Genomic DNA, 18,439 nt, shown 5'->3' with positions numbered 1-18,439 from the left:
ACGCGAAGATTCGTGCAGATATTTTTCTTTTCTTTTTTCTTTTCCTTTCTAGTTTGATTATTACTGGCTTTATCAATAAGAAGAGCTCAATGTATTGCTTGTCAACTGTCCTACTCCGTTCGTACCGGTACCGGTGCATAATCCCAAAACTCGTTCCTTGTTTTTGTCCTGAAAAAGGAAACCAGCCAAATAGCCAATAGGAGTCCTGCACAACCCCGGGAATTTGGAGCGACTGGGTACAAATAATTGCGGTTGATTATATCAGCGGTTAGATAATACGTCAACCCCCGCTTCAATCCCCGCTTCAATTGGCAGTTACTCTTCTCTGCATACCCCGCTTAAGTGTCCACCATCTTCATCGTCCCCGGCAGGCCGTGCTACACACTGGCACACACTCTGTAGCCATGTCGAGCGACAACGAGGACGACAGTTCAGCCAGCAGTCTGGCGCCCGATGATAGGTCAACATCCGAATCACCCCGCTCGTCTTCCATGAGTCCGGCGTCAAGCCCAAACCTCGATTATATCCGGTTCATGGAAGGGACGCCGCCTCCGGAGTCGTCAGACAACAAGCAGACGGACGAGGAGCCGTCAGAGGATGAAGAAGAGGACAACGATGATGATGAGGAGGAATGGTCGAACGAGGAGGAGGAGGACGATGACGGCGGCAACGATGAAAAGCCAACGGTCAGTGGCAAGAAGCGTCCTCGCCAAGATGATGTCGCGGGGCCATCCAACAACAACAACAAGAAGAAGAAGGACTAAATTAAGCAGACTATATATGTCTCTATTTATCCTGTCAATCTCATCGCAGACGGTTAGTAATATGCATTCGACAGAGATCTCCTACATTATCGCCCACATGTTGCTTTGTTGAACTGTGTGCCCTGACGAGCACACAATTCACAAAAAAGACCGTATGGGCTGTCTATAATGATCGCACACAATTCTGATTACCAACTTGTTTGTCGGGTATCACACACATATTCTTACGCCGAATCGTTTGTGTTCACCTCAATCATCGCAAACGTTTCATCGGAGTGAACTGTATGCCGTATATCCCACATACCTTGATCTGGCTACCCGTTTCTGTTGTTCTGTCTCATCACAAATAGTTCGTACAGATCAACCGTATGCCCCTCATCGCACACGCAAGTAAAATCTGAACCGTGTTTGATGTATCATCCATCACAAACTTTTGGCACCGTTTTTGACGGGTTTTTTACATCACCATTTGCAATTAATGCATCGCATACGGTTTCGTCAAAGGGTCTCTGATCGTAGTGTCGCGTTAGCAGCATCCTGCCGTAGTGATCCTTGTTGAAGAAAAAGGCCACTGCTGGACGTGGATTGAGGCCAAGTCCTCATAAGAAGCAAGTTGCTTTTCAAGTTCCCTCTGATGACGATGATGAAGCTGATGATGAAGAACTTGCTGAAATCATCAGAGATAGGCAATAAAGGGCCGCTAGATCCAAAGGCAGTGTTGTGCCTCTCATGCTGGATCCGAAGAACATCCTGGATTATATTGATCTATGGCATAAGGATCCCAACACTCCTCTGCCTGACTTAAACCTCACTCCTAGTCAAAGCCATATGTTAACAACATTCATCAATGATGAAAAATGGAAATTTTAAAAGGCGAGGCAAGTCAAGAAAGCTCAGTACAAGAAGGAGCGATTTCTGAAGAAAGATGTTCTGAACATTTCTCCCGAAGAACTTGTATCTTTGCAAAAGGAGATCAAATGCCTCAGTGATGAATTTGACACCTACTATGCAGACTGGCTAGGTGCCAAAGTCAGATTTGTAAAGCTAGCCAAGAACCTCAAACCCAATGTTGCGGCTCCATCGCAACAAGAAATTCCTCAGGATGAAGCATCTGCACAGCCTACTGAAGAAAATGCTAGCACATCTGATGAAAATCAGGCTGTTGATGGCACTGAGAGTTCCAGGGATGCTGAAGAAATTCAAGCTCCTGAAGATATTGCCAAGGCAACCACCAATGTTGCGCCTGAAGAACAAACCAGGCCAGCTGAAGCATTTGCTGCGCCTGAAGAAACTAAAAATGGGCGACTGCATCAGTCGTGCCTGAAGAAACTGAACCAACTTCATATGCTCCTCCTGCAAAGTCATCACAAATGAAGAATATCAACCTTCCTTCTGCATCAGAAGTGAAGAAAACTGTCACGACCGGATTTTCGGGATATGAATTTCCCAGAAAACGGCCTTTTTGCTCACCAGCCCCAGGATAACTGTTAGCTGATGAGACACCAACTTGATACAAGAATTCCAAGCAAGGTACAAAAATATGTAGTACAAGACCATTGTGGCCTAGGAGTACAACATTGGGTTTCTAGTGGTTGATGGCGGAAGCGGTTTGAGGTACGTCTGCGTCTATGGGACTCCATTTCCCACAAGAACAGCTGACCAGGATAACTCCTATCTTTGCGAGGCTGCTATCGTCAGAAAGCAGTTTCCGGGGCTGTCGTCGCGATGCTTATCTCCAGGCAAGAAATCTGGCCAAGACAATAGCCAGGGACAAGCCAGTGAGTACGTTTGAATGTACTCGCAAACATTCAGAACATGGGTATAATATAATAAGAGATAATCATATTCCGAAACATTTTTATGATGATACGTCTGCCATGAATTTAACGAAAAATCTGCGATGCACGTGTGCAGAGAAAATATCGACATGCAATACGGAGGTAAAAGAAATGCACTGAGCGAGTGTCTAAAATGACTCCTCGAAAGGTTGCAAATAACTTAACAATGCCGCAGTCGGGCGTCTGAGCGACACCACAGAAAGGGCTTATAAAAGATAAATAAATAACAAGCATGCCGCAGTCGGGCGTCTGAGCGACACCACATAAAGGGCTTATAAAAGATAAATAGACAACAAGCATGCCGCAGTCGGGCGTCTGAGCGACACCACATAAAGGGCTTATAAAAGAATAATCACAGTGAATATCCAGGAGGTAGAACCATCCCAGGGATACTCCATAAAGTACATAATGTAAATGGTTAGTCCATAATAACAATAATAATAAAACATGAATCCTCAGATGTCACAGGTTATAAGCAAAAATTTAGTTTAGCCGTTTCTCCATCCGAAGACCGTCACTGAGTTCTAGTTAATTCGTTCTCCATCCGAATGCCGTTACTATGATCCAGTTAGCCGTGTCTCCATCCGAAATCTGTTACCATACTCCTAATTAATTCGTTCTCCATCCGAATGCCGTTACTATGATCCATCTTGGACTGAAGTCCTTACTCATGAACATGGCTATCCAAATGGATATGACCTCTGCAGAGGGTGTACTTTCCATCCACGAGTAACGGATTTATTTAGTCCTTCAGGACTAATCCCGTCTACGGCCTTTTAATTGAAAACACACCTGACCTGCACACACCAGCTTAACTTACCAGTGTCTGGAATCACCCACGACACCCGTCAAGCAAACTCTAAGTGGGGAGGCTGCAACCTCGACGTAGCATGGGATCAAATTTATATACGCGCGCTCTAAGGGGTGCCCCCCTCTCGGTCCCAACCGGAAAACACCCATGCCCCCGGACCAGGTGGCATGCCTACCGGATGCACCCGGTATCTTCCACCATGGCCTCTCTGTACGGTGTGTGCTTTGGTAAGGGGTCGACAACTTACTGAACCATACCCCGTCTGCGACAGGGACAAGTGGCAGTACAAACAATTTGGGAAGATACTGATCAAGACTCGACCTACGACCGACTCGGGTGGTCCAAGTATTCTCCGAATGATCAGCATAACCAACAATCTTACCATTAAAGGAATAAATCACCACTCATCAAGCCTCACCATGCCATACCGGACATACTCGTCTTGACGAGGAACTAGGGACAAGCTCGTGTCTACCCAAGACCACGACTTTCCCGGCTTCCTTCCGATATGCATGAGGAGCTCACGAGGATGACCCAAAACACTAGCGTATCCATTGCTGACCACAAAATATCTCCAAAAAAAAAACACTCATGCGCGAGACTTTGTCGTTACATAAAGTTAACGCATACTCCAAGTCAAATGGTGTTGTAATCGCATCAGAACACCACAACAAAATATTATGCCAGAGTTCAGAAATGCTTGCCTTCAAGACTATGCAAAGGATGCACCTTTTGAAAGCTTTCCCTTCTCTCCAAAATCCTATTTTGAGAAATATTCAAATAACAAAAATTACAAACACGGTACAAAAAGTTGTCTCAAATATTTTTGAAATAAATCTTAAAATAAACTAGATGGAATTTGAGAGAGGTAGGAAAAAGAATCAACTCAATTGGAGTTTTATTTTAAAGGTTATAGCTGGTCAAAGTCTGGTCAAAACTCTGTTTTTAAATAAAACCAGAAAAAGGAAAACGCTTCGAGGGGAATACGCTTTCGAGGTAGAGGAGACGTACTCCGAGGTTATACGCTTCCACTAAACATGCGTTGGCGGGGCTGGGTCACTGACAGTGGGTCCAGAGGGCCCACTGGTCAGGTTTGACCGTTCCTCCCTCTCCCTCCTCTCCTCTGCCCGACGGGAGCGGGACTCCGGCGATCGCCGGCGACGAACGGCGGATCCTCGAGGGTATCTGAGGGCAAGGATGGACCGGCCAGACCGAGGCGGTCCTCTTGGTGGTCGCTGGGTTGTCGGAGGTGGGAGGAGTCGCCGGCGGCGAGCTCCGCGGCGGAGGGGGCTACGGTGGTGAAGTGGTTTTTGGGCTCCGGTGGTCTCCGATCGAGGTTGGGTAGTTGGGCAGCTCCGCAAGGACAAGGGGAAGCTACTGGTGGCGTCGGTTGGGCGAGAGAGTGGCTGGCTGCGATGTATTTCACTGGAGCTTGGCGGCGCCGAACCGGCCGGAGTTGGGGAAGATGGCCCTGACCGGTCAATCTACGGCTAGGGGAGGACCAGGGGGAAGGTATGAGGTCGCTTGAGGTCTTGCACGAGCTCGGGGACCCCTTAAATAGGCGCTCGAGGTTGGACCGCGGCGGCTGGGGATAAGATTGCCGGCGACAGCCGTGCTATAGCTGCAGGGCGGCATGGCGGCAACGAGCGCGTGCCGACAAGCTTCGGGATAAGACTGAGTTGTTCACGGGGGCAGCTGGCGCGCTGGGGTGGCTTGGGCGGCACCGTCCATGTCAGAGGTTCGCTGCCGACACCGGCGTGCCGCCAAGAGCTCTGCCAGCGGCGCTGCAGGGCGCCAGGGGTGGCGTGGAGAGTGGGCGAGCTAGTGCGTGGTTCAGCGGGTGAGCAGGGGCCAGGGACGGGTCGCGTCGAGTGTGGCAGTGCGGCGTGGCGGCTCAGTGTGCGCGCGTGCAAAACGTGCGCTTTGGGCGCGCCCAGAGCACGCACGGAACCTGCTCGATGAAAAGCCAGGGCGGTCTAGCGTGCGAGGGTGGAGCTGGCAATTAACAGGACTAGGCTAAAGATAGCTGGGAGTTCAGTGGACAGGGTTGCTAGGTCATTGGAGCAAGATCACAGTGCAAACTAGGAAACATGCCCAAAATTGACTGTGTACCCCAGGTGTTCGACAGAATGCCAAAAGCATCTAGGCAACTCTTGGAGTGGCCAAAATCTCCAGATCAAGGTCTCTTTAGGTGCAGAAGATGATGGTAAGATCATTTGGGCAAAACCAGAAACTTGTTAGTGCAAGTTTTGCAAAACCACAGTTTTGGACAGAAAGAAAAAGGGTTTATAGCATGCACTTAAAAACCTCCAATGAGTCCACTCTCCTGGACTTAAGGGATCTGAAGGAAGGGTAAAAAGCAGGAAAAAGGTCATGGGCATTGGAGCAAATAAAATAGAGTTGATGTACAAATCACCAAATTGGGCCAGAATGAAAAAGAGGGTGATTCACTCAAATTTTTCAAAGAACATCACTGGGTTTTTGCATAGAGTTGAATTGTATGCATCCACTGACATCTCCAAACACTTGGAAGAATTTTTAAAGAAATATTTAAATGGGTTGTAGTGCAAAAGTGCCCACTGGACCAGATTGGAAAAGTTGGTGTAGAGCTCAAAATCTCCAATGGCCAAAAGGTATTTTTGCATAAAAGTGATGTGGAAACATCACATGACATCCCCAAATTTTGGTGGAAATTTTAAAGGCATTTATCAAATGGTTGGAGTGCAAAACAGGCTCCAAATTCAAAAGAAATCATTTTAAGAAACAAGCTCTGAGAAACAAATCTTGCAAAAAAATCACTGATAAAGAATTGTTTTATTAGAGAGAGTATACAAAAACAATCCTTTTGGAAAGTTTCCACTTGAGGTAAAAATCCACACAAATCAAGAGGGTGAATCAAGACAAATGGAAAAGTTTTATTTCCTGGCAAAAAATTTAATTAATAAAACAAGGCCAAAATTTTGGGGTGTCACAAAAACCAAAGCTGCGGAGAAGGCAGCTGTGAAGAAAAGGAAAGCATCAACGACGGCAGAGTCTTCAGCTCCCAAGAAAGTGAAGACTTTGACAAGTTCCTTCACTAACCCCATTGATGTTGTTCCAATCTCTGTTGTGCCATCAAAGGAAATTGTTCCTTTTGGTGAAAAATATGTCATACCAGATGACACAGACGAAGAGAATCCTTCTGCTGCTTCTTCAGAGCACTTGGATGAAGAAATTGAAGTGGATGATATCCCTTCAACCCCACTGGTATCATCGCCCATGCCTCAGTTCACAGTTGAAGAGGTAGGTGTTGAAGAAATGGAAGAAGAAGAAGACGAGGATGTGGACATTGGGTCTACAACACCAGTTCTAAATGATGACTATTGGGAAAGACATCATCCCGATTCGCCATTGACCACTCCTCTGCATCAAATTTCTTAGTCCCCTATGCAAACTAAAGAAATTCAAACGGGATCTGACGGACGTTAAACATCACTTCTTTCCATTCCTGAAGAAGTTCCAGCTGCATCAGCTGAAGAAACTGAAACTCAACGCGCTGCTGAAGAACCTGAAGCATCAATTCCCCAGGCTGCAGCTCTAGAGATTTTGAAGCAAGAGGCTGTGAAGTATTCAACTGTCAATCTTCAGCCCAAGCAACAAAATCCTCATGCTAATAGACCGAAATTCAAAGCTGATGATTTCTTCGCTGAGCACCATTCTTCACGGATTTCAATCCTTATGACTCAGCAAGACTTCGACGCAAGCGGTTGTGGACTGCAAGTCAGATGAACTTCTATTCATCACTCTTATTTGATAAAGACAAGGCATTTGAGCACCATCAAATTCCTCATGTGGATATGGAGTCTCTCCCATGCTTCCAACCTGTCCTGAATGTTCTTCATGACGTTGGGCCTTTGAACTTCTGTGCTGACATCTGCGACTGGAATGAAGAGCTAATTCTTCAATTCTATGCCACACTGCACCTCACTGGAAATGTGGCTGATGTGAATTCATGGGTGCTTGACTGGATGACTGAGAACAGGCACTACAAAGCCCCTGCCTCTAAATTTCTTCATGCCGTTCCAGCAGTCCTCCTTCTGAAGGCGCAAGGCTTATATGTGAAGAACCTGAGCTTCCAAATCATATGATGCTGTAAGTGCATCTAGTGCCCCTTAGTGATTTTGGTGTATTGAAGACTTATAGGTTAAGGGACTAATGTGTTTGTGAGTGTACATAGGTTCTATAAGTCTATGAGGAGTTTGATATTTACGATGAAAGTCGACCCCTAAAAATGAATGTCTTCAGTTGAAGAATTTGGTTTTCTTGAAGACTTTGATAATGAGGAAACTGGTGTGACCTTGAAGACTTTGATATTAATGCAAGGACTATGAAGCGTGAAGACTTTTGTTTTCGTAGTTTCATTTTCTCTTTCTTGAGTCATAGGAAACACCGTACTGTTAAACGGGGTCGAGGTAAAACTAAGCAAACACTTTCCAACTGATGCTCATCTAAAAATCCTACACCTACCCAATCCTTTCGAGTGAAGCCATTGGAAATCTCATACAGTTCAGTCAATTTCTTCAGTGACAGAGATGAAGATCTTCTGTTCTCTAAGGAATTTTTCTGACTGAGGAGTTAGGAATTCGCTAGTGCGGATTGCCTACAAGTGAGGAACATGATAGCCCTGAGGAATTTGAGAGCTCAAATTTCTGACCGTTGTTGTGCTACGCGCCAGCTATCCAAAATATCATATCCGCATAATAGTCATATCATTGAAGGACATTTATGTCTTATCATGTCGGGCTGCTTCTAGGCTATAAATAGCCGCCCCTACAACCACTAGTTGGTTGGCTGCCCCGATAGAAACTGACACTTGTCATTGAGAGCATCCCATCCTCTGAGGTCTTTGAGAGAAAATCATCAAGTGAGGAAAACCCAAACCCAAACACCTACAAACCCAAAGTGATTGAGCATCACTTAAGAGATTGTTCCTGTGTGGAACTGACTCTTGTTACCTTTGAGGATTGTGTATCCTCCAGACGGTTAGGCGTCATGGTCTAGAGCATCCAAGAGGAAATTGTGGATCCCCGAGTGACTGAGTTTGTGAAGGTTTGGAAGTCACCTGAAGACTTACCACGAGTGATTGGGCGAGGTCTGTGTGATCTTAGCTCAAGGAGAATATGGTGAGGACTGTGTGTCCTCAGGTTTAAATACCTAGCCGCTCCAACCAGACGTACAACTGTCACAATAGTTGGAACTGGTCTACCAAATCATTGTCTTCACCAAGCTACTGGTTCTATTTCCTCAACTCTTTCATTTCCTCATTCATGTGTTGATGAACTTGATTGTTACTATTTGAAGACTTTGACTGAAGACTTTCTCTATTTCCTCAATCCTAATTCTTCAGCCACTTTGTCTTCCGCCTGCTTATCCTGTTTACACGCTACTTGTGCTCTGTGTATGTTTCATTTCATCATGATGACTATGCTACTGTTCTATTATGCATGCATCTGAGTACTTATTCCACTGCTTGTAGTTCGTGACTTAGGAAATTCCTCACTTCGAATTTCCTCAGTGACGAATTTGTAAAAATTGCCTATTCACCCCCCCTCTAGTCGACTTAACGCACTTTCAATTGGTATCAGAGCAAGGTACTCCCTTGTTTTGTGTGATTTTGGTTTAACCACTTAGAGTTTTAGTTATATCGACCGCAGGAATGAAGAAAGTGACATGCCCCATCTTTGACGGTCATAAATTATCCACATCGAGCTGTGGACCATCACTGAGATTGACATTACCGATCTTTGCAAGATGGCGGAGGCTGATGATATTCGCAAGTACACTCGACTTGACTTCATGGCGAAGGACATCATCTGCTCCTGCTTATCCAGGAATCAGTTCAGGAACATTATGCATCTCTGCAATGCAAAGCTTATCTGGGACCGACTCTTTGACGTCTATGAAGGTCATCGAACTCGTCATGATCCCTGGTTTGAGGATTTCAAGGAATCACTCAAAACGATGACTTTCGATCCTGAACTATCATCCTCTGCACCATGCCTCATGGCAAAAGGTGCCAAGGTAACCGAATGTTTCTCATCTGAGTCTAGTGATGATGAATCTGGTGATGAATTTGGACCCAGCTATACCAAGCTTGCTTCTATTGCCACTAAACAACAAAAAGCTTTGGAAAAGGTTCAGAACATGCTAGATGAAAGCGATGATATGTTGGGTGAAGAAATGGATCGAGCTCAAACCGATAATCTTCAGAGACTTTAGTCTAAGTTTGATAACCTTCAAAGTCAACATAACACTCTCTTAGCCAACCATGACAAGCTTTTTTATGAATTTCTTCAGAGAAAGCAAGATCTTGAGAAGCTAAGGGTGAGTTATGAAGATCTTCAGAAGGAACGTGATTCATTGCTTGCTCATCAGATTAGTTCCGCTCAGGAAGGATTCATTCCACCATGTTTGAACTGCATTGAACATGAATCTGCTAATTCTTCATCTGAAAGTTCAAATGCTTCTATTGCTGCAAAATCTTCAACTGTCTCTGTGGTCACAAATTCCTCATCTGAGGATACCACAAGTATCACTGACATTGCAGGATTGAAGGAGTTGTATGTGACAGGCATGTACAAAAGCCTCAAAGGGCATCAGGCTCTTTGTGATGTACTTAAAAAGCAGATCCTCAATTGGAACCCTAGGAAAGAGGGTATTGCCTTTGAAAGGAAACTCGATGTTGATGGGACCTACTGGAAACCTGAGCAGTACCCCAAATCCTCATGGGTTGCTGCGAAAGGACCTCCCGTAGATCCATCCACCTTATCTGGCTTTACATGTGAATCTTCATATTCTTCTGATGAGTCATTTGACTCCAACTATAAACTGTTCAAAATTCAGAATGGTGAAGTATTTGCTAGATATGTTGGAACTAATTGCAGGAATGGTCCCCCTATGAAGAAAATCTGGGTTCCCAAAAGGTGCCTTGAAAGTCTTCAGGTGAATGTCATCATGACACCACCTGTGAAGAATAGGAACCCCAGATCAAATTCTTCATATAGACGAAAGTCTTCATATGGATCCAATTAGTCCGCATATGGACCAAATTCCTCACGTGGATCAAATTCCCCATATGGATCCAAATCCTCATATGAACATCATCGTGCTAACACTTCAGTTTCGCGAGGAAGATCTAAGGGTTATGAATATGTGCATTATTCTTCAAATCATTATGTTCATAAGTCCTCGAAGAATTTCTCTGCTTATTCATATGCTGACTCTAACCTCTCTTCTGTGAAACGAAGTGGACTGGCTTCTGTGCCACCTTTTTCATATGGAGCTCGTAGAATGATGAACTCTTTGCCACCCCTCCAGATGTGGGTGGTGAATAAAAAGATCTAATCTCTTATGCAGGGTCAGGTCTCCAGATGAACTTAAACGTCCGAAGAATTTGCTGGAGACCTGAATATGCTTGAAAGGACGCAAGCTAATCATGAAGAAATGAATATTCATTTCTTACGCCATCATACTGCTATATCTGTTGTATTGCTTGATGAAATTCAATCTGATGAATTTGATGTCATATTCTTCACCGATGAAGTATATGAGTTCGTAAGTTGCACTAATTCATCTGCAGGATGATCAACCCAAAGCTACTGAGTGGGTCCTCTATAGTGGATGTACAAATCACATGACCGGTGACAAGAACTTATTGATGGACACTGCTTTATCTCCATCGCATCTGAAGCATATCACCTTCGCTGACAAAGGCAAAAGCAAGGTACTGGGTCTACGTAGGGTTGCGATCTCAAAGGATCGACACATGGACAAAGTCATGCTTGTCGAGTCCTTAGGATTCCACCTCATGTCTGTCTCAATGATTTGTGATCTTGATATGGTTGTTGTCTTTGGCAAGTATCGTTGTGTTGTGATCATGTAAGCGGACCATTCCAAAGTCTTCGAAGGCTTTAGGAGAGGAGACTTGTATATTGCTGATTTCTCTAAAGGACCACGACCTGCCAGATGTCTACTTGCAAAAACTTCAGAAGGTTGGTTATTGCATCGACGACTAGGTCATGCTGGCATGAGGAACTTGCATACTCTCGCGAAGAAGAAGCACGTCATTGGCATCGAAGGTGTCAAATTCCTCAAGGACCATCTGTGTGGAGCTTGCGAGGCTGGAAAGATGACCAAGTCCAAGCATCACTCGAAGACGATGATGACTACCACTCGTCCATTTGAATTGCTTCACATGGATCTCTTCAGCCCTACTCTCTATGCCACATTCACTAATGCTGCATCTTTATATGGCTTTGTTATTGTTGATCACTATTCTCGTTACACATGGGTGCATATCATCACTTACAAAACTGAAGTGCAGGAAGTCTTCAAACAATTTTCCTCAAGAGCTTCAACAAACTTCGGTGTGAAGATCAAGCACATTAGGAGTGACAATGGGACCGAGTTCAAGAATACTGGTCTTGATGACTATCTTGATGAACTTGGTATTACTCACGAGTTATCTGCCCCTTATACTCCTCAGCAGAATGGCATCATGGAGCGCAAGAACAGGACTCTTGTTGAGATGGCTCGCACTATGCTTGATGAATACACGACGCCTCCTCGCTTCTGGCCTGAGGCAATTGATACTGCATGCCACATCATCAACAGGGTATATCTTCACAAATTCTTCAAGAAGACCTCATATGAACTCCTCACTGACAAGAAACCCAATGTGAGTTATTTCAAAGTCTTCGGTGCTAAATGCCGGATTAGAGATCCTCATCACAATTCTAAATTTGCACCGAAAGCACATGATGGTTTTATGCTTGGATACGGAAAGGATTCGCACACCTACAGAGTCTTCAACACCGTTCATCACAAGGTTGTTGAAACTGTAGATGTGTGGTTCGATGAAACTAACGGCTCGCAAAGACAGCACCTACCTACTATGCTAGATGAAATGTCACCTGAGGAATCCATTAAGTTCAAGGCTACTGAGGATGTCATTCCTACCGAAGAATCTGCTGAAGAAGTCATTCCAGAACATGAAGAATATCATGTCGGTGCACCTGAGGAAAATGGCTCTCAAGAAAATGCTGAGCCCACTCAACGTCGTCAACCTGCTCATCCTCGCGTTGCAAATGAAGTGCAGATCGAGAAAATCATCAATGACATCAACGCACTAGGTCCTCTCACACGCTCAAAAGCTTCACATTTGTCTAACTTTTGTGGGAACTTTGCTTTTGTCTCTATCACATAGCCCACCAAAGTTGATGAGGCATTTCTGGAGCCTGAGTGGATTCAAGCTATGCAAGAGGAACTACATCAACTCGAGCTCAACAAAGTCTGGGAACTTGTTAAGTGACTAGACCCACACAAGCACAATATCATCGGTACCAAATGGATCTACCGCAACAAGCAAGATGAAAATGGCATTTTGGTCAGGAATAAGGCTCGTCTTGTAGATCATGGCTACTCACAGGTTGAAGGAATTGATTTCGATGAAACTTTTGCACCTGTTGCTAGACTTGAGGCTATTCGCATATTGCTTGCATATGCTAACCATCATAATATCAACTTATATCAAATGGATGTGAAAAGTGCATTCCTCACACTACAAAAAAATACACTTCCGTGATGATACGTGTTTGTCACAGTAGGTCATGTTTTCAGCCATGCATGTACATCCATGACGATTTTATGATAGAATCAAGATAGTCATACCTATGCTGCCATATAAGTGTTCCATGACATTACCAAAATTATCATCACGGAAGTGCCCACTTCCATGACGATAAATCGCGCCTCATAGAAGTGCTTTCGTCAAGGGTGACTGACACGTGGCATCCACCGTAACGGCTCGCCGTTAAGCTATCGGGTCTGGTTTTGGATCTGATAACCCGTTAACAGCCCCGACCAATGGGGATTTTCCACGTGTAAAATCATCATTGGCTGGAGGAAACCAGTGTCGGCTCACCGTTGGGACAGATGTCATCCACTCATTGGACCGAAGGCGCCTATGATACGTCGACATGTGGCACGGCCCAACAGAGGCCCATTCATGTGAAAAGGCCGGCCCATTTGACTTGGTCAAAAGGTGGCGGGCCGGCCCACGGAAAGCCTGTTAACGGCCTGTTCGCATATAGCCCATTTACAGCCCGCTAACCCAGGGCCCGTTACGACCTATCCAAATTAGGCCCAGTAGCGTCATCTGGGCCGTCCAATATGATTCCAGCCCGTTTTAACTTCCGGCCCATGTATGGCCCATGACGTCTTTCGGCCCATACGAGGCCCTTTGTAACTCTTGGCCCATTAACAGCCCGTGGTGAAACTGGCCCGTAATGAACAGTGTATCACTTTATACCCATTAACAACCCATTATTTCATTGGGACATTTCCAGCCCATGTTATCTTTCGGCCTTCTCAGGGCCCATTTATTCTTGGGCTCATTTCCAGCATTCGTTTACTTACGACTCGTTACTGTCATTTTCTGCTTGTGGGCCAAATTCAGCCCGTGGTTACAGTCGGCCCGTTTGTGGCCCGTTAATACGTTGGGCCGTTTTCATAGCATCATCAAATACGACAGATTAATGACGGCCCATGAACGGATGATTCCAACTCTAGCCCGTTTACGGCCATAATGCGGTCTGTTATTGGCCCATGTTTTGCCAATCGATCATACGGCTCGTAGAAGGCCCATTGATGATACGGCCCGTAGAAGGCCCATTGTGTCTACGGCCCGTAGAAGGCCCATTATGTCTACGGCCCGTAGAAGGCCCATTATGTCTACGGCCCGTAGAAGGCCCATTATTTCTACGCCCCGTAGAAGGCCCATTGTTTCTACGGCCCTTAGAAGGCCATTGTTTCTACGGCCCCTAGGAGGCCCATGGTAACTACAGTAAATATGTAGCCCATGGTTATTGTGGCCTAGTTTTAAAAAATAGGTTATTGCGGCCACTAGCAAACCACGGAAAAAGAACTGCACTGACTACAAGCAAACAAATAAACAAGACAATAAGGAAATAAATAAGCAAGCAACTTACGCTAGGCTATCACGGCTATTACACATATTACATCTACTGGGCATCAAAGTTCGCCACCAGTGCAAATATAGGGAACAGAGCAGCATATCATATACACTGGTTGTCAAAGTTGGCGACCAGTGCAAATAAACACTGCAGCAAAACAAGTCCAGAACTGAAACCACTTCAGAAGAGCTTAAGAAACAATATCCTGGGTACCCATAATGTTGGCAAGATGCTTAGCAAGCTTATTAACTTTCTCTTGTTTGGCGCTTAAATCCTCCAGCACTTGCTGTTGCACTAGAAAGTATGCATCTAAATTCTGCAGGGACTTCCTCAGTCCTTCGGCTTCCTGTCGCATAACATCTAATCGATGTCTTTCAACTTGAAGTTGAGACTCAAGAAGCCGAACTGTTTCAGGCAGCGAGTTCGAAGAGCTGGTGCCAGCAGTAGTAGCCAATAACTCGAACACTACATCAAGACAGGACTTTGGGGTTGTCTCAGTGTCTTCAATATAGTTTTTATTAGCTTTCTTGGAAACCAACAAGGATGTCTCACTATCTTGAACCTTATCTGCATTACTTCCTTTACCATTGCATAACGGGGTACTCTTCTCCAATATTTTATCCGCGTTCTAAAAGAGAAACAAACAAACACATCACAAGTTTACAATGTAGTATATGAAACTCATTTTGGTAAACCAGTTCAGTAGTAAGGTGGACAGGATAACAGCATGAAACAAACATATATCTATGTAGTATGGTCACTGTATGGTCTATATCATTCTAGTTTATGTTGCCAAATCAAGATAGATACAGTTCGAATCATATCTATTTAAGACAAAGCAACATAGACAGCATATAAGTGTGGGAAACTACACAGCAATAACAACACTTTTAATGTGCATGGCATGAGAACATAATTGTTTATTCAATTGAAACTGAAATCAACATAGAGCAAGTTACAACAGCAAACACGTTAAAGAAACAGGTTTAAAACATACCTGTTGCGCCATTGGAGTTTCAATTGCATCCTTCAAATTTGAAATTAGTTGGTATGAGTAAATACAGTGATGCAAGAGCAAAGTAGTATGAACCATAGCTATGGAACCTGACCTGAGAACAATTCTTCTTCTACTTTAAGTGTTGACTTGGGGTTCAGAGTGGTGGTCCTCGTGCTTTGGGCACTGCAGTTGCCTTACTAACTGCTCGTGTTTGGTTGCTCTGTGGTGGAGACGGTGCTGTGTCAACTGGAACTGGGTTACTATCTGCTGGGGCTGGGGTTAGAAGGGGTGTAGCTGGTTCTGTGTCCAACTGGGTAGGGGTACAATCTGCGTGAGTCTGGGTTATGTGTGGTGGGGCTGGTTCTTGGGCAAGTACAACCGTGGTTCTATATGTATCGACAGGTAGCACGATCTTTTCTGAAGACCGTGTTTTTACTCCCACAGATACTGCCATCACCCCTCCAATTGAAATGGCTAATAAACAAGAAAAGTAATTGAATGTACAGACATTGTAAGATAGACAGGTGCAATGGATAGTAGGGAAGAAAACAGGGCATGTAATAATTCGCATTTATGTTGTCTAACCAAACAGAATAGCAGGAAATAATTTCACATATATGATGGCTAATTAAACACGATAGCATGACACAATTTCACATGTATGATGGCTAACTAAACAGGATAGAATGACATACTTCAAAATATGATGACTATGTAAACATGATGACATGATATAACTATACGATGTGTCTATTAAAGTGGTTGGCATGCCATAAATCACAAACATGCCGTCAATGGAAACATGATGGCATGATATAATTCACGGATAGAATGACATAATTCAAAAATATGATGACTATGTAAACAGGATGAGATGATATAACTATATTTTGTCTTTAGAAAATGGGTTGGCATGCCATAATTCAGATACATGTTGTCTATGTAAACATCATGGCATGATATAATTCAAATATATGATTTATATACTAAGCAAGTGAGCAGAGGGCAATCGCATATATGATGTGTCAACTAAGGAGATGCCATTCAATATTGTGTATATGATGTAAAAACTAAGCATTGCAATACAACATATGCATGATATGAGTAATATAACCCTGCCAAGTTTGAGCATACACCTCAGGGGGATAATAGGACTGGTCATCTGCCTCTGAATCCTGCTCTGAAGAGCTATCTATAACCAGCAAGATATCTGCTTCAGCAGGTAGCATTGTCTGCTCTGAAGATCTTGTTTTCACTCTAGATTTCTCCATCACCAATTCAAATGGCTGATGCACAGGAAGAGCAGTTGAATATACAAACATTCTCGACAAATGCAACGAGAAATACAAAAAAAGGACGGCATGATATAATTCACATATATGACGCTTGGCTAAATAGCATGGCATTGCATAATTCACATATATAATGCCTTGCAACAAGATAGCATTGCATAATTCAAATATATAATGTCTTGCAACAAGATGGCATTGCATAATTCGCATATATGGTAATTAGACACTAAACATGTGGCATTCACACAAAGCATGTCTAAACTAATCAAATGACATAGCAATGCAAGATACCATACGCACGATATGAGCAACATAACCCTGCCAAGTTAGAGCATGCACCTCGGGGGGGGGGGAAATAGGACTGGTCATCTGTCTCTGAATCCTCCTCTGAGGAGCTATCCGTAACCAGCAAGACATGCGCTTCGTCAGATAGCATTGTCAGCTCTGAAGACCATGTTTCCACTCCAGATTTTTTCATGACCGTGTCGAATGGCTGATGCACAGGAAGAGTAATTGAATGTACTAAAATTGTTCACAAATTTAACATGTAATAAAAATGATGGCATGGTATAATTCACATATAAGATGACTGGCTAACCAGGGTGGCATTGCAAAATTCACATATATGATGACTGGCTAAACAAGATGGCATTGCATGATTCACATATACGATAAAGAAACTAAACAGATGTCATTGACACAAAGCATGTCTAACTAAGCAGATGACATATTTGGTGTATACATTAAGCAATGCAAGGCACCATATGCATGATATTACCAACATCAGCATGCCAAGTTAGAGCAAAGACCTCATGGGGTAAATAGGAGTGGTCTTTTCCTTCTGAATCCCCCTCAGAACAGTTATCTTCCTCTTGATTACGATCCAAAATGGGTGGAGGGGGGCTGCCTTTGCGCCCACCGTGGAGCGACGTCTACATGAAATTTTATTGCCACGCATGGCTCGTCTCTTTTGCTCTACATGTTCAGTTCCATTGTGTACAATAACTGACATGCACAGGAATAAAACATAGTGAGATTATGTAAGGAGTGCATGCACAAATCCAGAGTGATGGTAGCAAACTGTGGATAGACCCAAAACCAATGATAGTAGGCAGATAACAACTATAGTTAAAAAATACAGATAATGACTCCTTTAATGTTTGTTTGCACCCAACATGAAACTCATAGTAGACACCCGAGATTAACCGGATAGTAGACTAATAGTACTGATTGCTGCCCCAATATGTACCCCACAACCATTTAAAAACTCAAGTTTTAGCATTAGTTTGGACCTGACTCGGAGTCTAATAGGTGAACACGATGGTAAAGTAGCATGTCATCATATTAAGCGATGCATAACGTAAGCAGACACGGAAGAGTGCGACCTCTCTTGCGGACCCGTGTAGTCCTCAAGGTCATTTGCTCAGTTGATGATGGTAATGCAGTTGTCGTGGCTGCCGGCAGCGGGGAAGAAGATCTGAGGCAGCGAAAGACAGTCTGGAGAGCAGTTCCCTGCTGTGGTGAACCCTTCCGTCATTGGAGCAGCTGAGCTGGGGTGCAACACAGCGCAGTAGGAGCAGGACAAACCACACAAGGTTTTCTTTGACACATATCTATAATAGAAGTAGTTGTGCAAGCGCTTATTTGAATTTGAGGATTCTAACAATGCAGGGATAGGAAATAGACAGGAATAGGATAGGAATGCACGTGCAAAATAGAGAATTT

This window comes from Triticum aestivum, chromosome 3D (assembly GCF_018294505.1).
Source record: "Triticum aestivum cultivar Chinese Spring chromosome 3D, IWGSC CS RefSeq v2.1, whole genome shotgun sequence".
NCBI classification, from domain to species: domain Eukaryota; kingdom Viridiplantae; phylum Streptophyta; class Magnoliopsida; order Poales; family Poaceae; genus Triticum; species Triticum aestivum.
Note: the sequence above shows the minus strand (reverse complement) of the source record.